General features: G+C 38.9%; 1 long non-coding RNA gene across 1 annotated transcript; it reads left to right on the top strand.

Moving 5' to 3' along the window:
• Nucleotides 1–323: 323 nt before the first annotated feature.
• LOC143744667 (uncharacterized) lies at nucleotides 324–2188 on the top strand. The gene is made up of 3 exons (XR_013205877.1): nucleotides 324–590; nucleotides 658–748; nucleotides 1995–2188. It is a non-coding gene; the product is annotated as an uncharacterized LOC143744667 (long non-coding RNA).
• The last annotated feature ends 663 nt before the right edge of the window (nucleotides 2189–2851 follow it).

Here is a 2851-nt window from a genome sequence, read left to right as displayed (position 1 = left end):
TTTGGACATTGTGTTCGTCTGAAATAAGAAAGTCATATAAACCTAGGATGGCTTGAGGGTAGGTAAACTGGAAGAACTCAAATAAATAGTTCACCCAGTTAAATAAAGATAAATTAATTAAATGAATTACTGGTAATAATAATAACAATAATAATAGAGCATTATAACATTTAATCTCAAGTGATTCATTTTTAGATAAATGCTTAATGCTCCAGCTATTTGACTACTGTTACAGTAGTGGCAGTCAGTGACGAAGTGTGATTACTTTACATACGTCACGCTATGGAAACAAGACTATTGAAACTTCCGTTTCATGCCATCTTTACATTTTTATTGTTGCACTTTGGTGGTGTAGAAATGAAAAATGAGTTAGCACAATATTTAATGCATTAAAAAGGGAAGTATGAGCATAAAATCTTTTTACATAGCACATGTTGGAAGACTCGCTCATGTGCAGGACATGAACAGGTGGGCGGGACAGGACAGATAAATCAGTGCAATTACTGATGGGAACTCGTACCGATGGACCCGCCCTCTGCTATACCAAACATAACTTGTTGTGTTTAGACAAAGCGGGCTGTCAGCGTGAGGTAAAGAACTTTCTAGCATGTCATCTCTCTACTGATGCTTGCAAATTAATTTTCCATCGATTTGTAGAGGTCTCGGAGAGGAAACGGGGGGATGATGTCCATCTCCGGGGAAAGGGGAGTGTGGTGCGGTAGCAGGCTAGAAATCCGTACGGATACCGGTATGTGAAGTCAGGAGGAGGGAATCCATGACAATGATGAATCATTGTAATCTCTGTCTTTCACAGAAGATGAGTAGAAAAGCAAGAGTGTCTACAGAGACCTTTGCTGACCTTTTTATATCAGCACAAGTTTCTTGTGAGAGGACATGCAAATTAATACATTACAAGTTTCGTCTAGTATACATAATATTCTAATTGACAAGAAATCAAACATTGCATTGATTTTACTTTTGCAAATTTGTCCTTCAAACTAGTTCTTCTTTTAGAATATGGGCAATAAATAAATAAATAAGTTCATAAAAACAGTTTTAAACAGAGTATTGACAATATACCTATTACAATATTTGATAAATCCACTAGAATAGAATAGAATAGAATAGAATAGAATAGAATAGAATAGAATAGAATAGAATAAAGGTGCAAAACATCAGAAACATAAAAAAACAAGCATACATGTAAATAGTACCAGACAGATCCTGGTAATGGATCTGATAATTATTTTCCACTATGCATGCTACCATTAATGATGTCTCCAGATTCCTGCCACCTGCCTGCAGGGAATTATCAGCTTTCCGTGTGTTTTTTGCTTCGCTTTGCTCTACGTGAATATTCATGCACCGTAACAGCAGCAGTGTGGCCTGCTGGGGAAATTCACTTTCATTTTTTAATTTCAGGATTATTGATCTCGACTCGCTTTATTGCTGTATGACATCCATAATCAGAACAACAGACCGACAGAGGAGATTAATAAGACAGCAGGAGGAAGGAAGGGGAGCGAGTGAGGGGAACTCGAGTCCATCTCTCATAACCTCGCTTTAATTACACATTTCCCTGATCTTGATGGATTCCACTCCATCAGCCATAAATTTTGCCTGTTTTTTTCCCCTGCGTGATATCTGTTTGTTTAAGAACACATTAGATTATGGGGATTTGCCGCAGTTTAAATTAATCAGTTGACTGCTTGTTAAAATCATTAATATGATTATTCCTAAAGTTAAAATGTGTGTGTCACGAACTACAGTCACCAGCCCAGTCACCTTAGCACACTACATTTCCCATCATCCCTCATGTTCCTGACCTGCCCTCACCTGATCCCCATCTTACCTGCAAATCACCATCTCAGTTCCCTCAGCGTCTGGCCTTAAACAAGGAATGTGGACCTATTTCTGTGATCTCCAGATCATCTGTGTATGATCTCCAGTGTACTTTATCCCTAGTGTCTCTCCAATTTTTTTGTTCTCCACAGCGTTACCAACCTGCTCTCCATACTCCATCATTATACTGAGGTGTGTGCTCCACTGGACTGCCAACCATCACATCTGTGAGACAAAGACTTTAAATCTACATCATTCAACCATCCATCAACTGTCACAACCAATATCATCCCCTGCTTTATTCCTGCACCCACTGTGTGATCCAATAAAGTTTGTTTGGAATAACTACCCTCTTGCTCAGTGAGTATATTCTGACACACTGCAAGCTATTGTGCCATGAACTCAAAGCATCTACAATTCAAAACTACAGATACAATTTAATTAATTAGTCAGGTAATTACAGGTAATGCTGAACAAAGGAGAGTGGCTGACCTGTAGCCATTCTCTTAGCAAATGGCATTTCTTCTATTCCAGGTTAATATGCAGCGATGACTAATTCATACCCGAAAAGTGTCAGAGGTCATCTTCAGCTTGCTTGTAAAATGCTAGCTCATAAACTGAAGGGCAGCCTTCCAAAGAGTAACCTGCTGTTTTCCACTCTCTGCTCACAGTAGCCTGCAGAGGGTTTCTGCTCACTGTTTAGTTGGTATGCAGAAAACACTGGCTGCAGGAAGCCATGTGTCACTATCCTCAGTGTTTGCATACAGTAAGCTTATCAGTGCTTAAGATGAATTGAGACGCAGGGCAACAGTACTTTATCTTGGTCAGGAGGGCACGCTTATCCTTGCAGGATAGAAGACATGGCATCATCCCCATCTTAAAACATTTAGGTTTCAAGAACAGGTTCCTTTTACACAGTGTTTATAAAACAATGACTGCTTGAGCTATTTTTGGTACGCTGAAGTTTTTAAAGTTAAATACACAAGAATATAGAGTATATACCCCTAAG

Source organism: Siphateles boraxobius, unplaced genomic scaffold (genome assembly GCF_051911475.1).
Source record: "Siphateles boraxobius isolate OS27281-9 unplaced genomic scaffold, OSU_SipBor_1 20, whole genome shotgun sequence".
Classification (NCBI taxonomy): Eukaryota; Metazoa; Chordata; class Actinopteri; order Cypriniformes; family Leuciscidae; genus Siphateles; species Siphateles boraxobius.
This window is presented reverse-complemented; position numbering and strand designations above follow the sequence as displayed.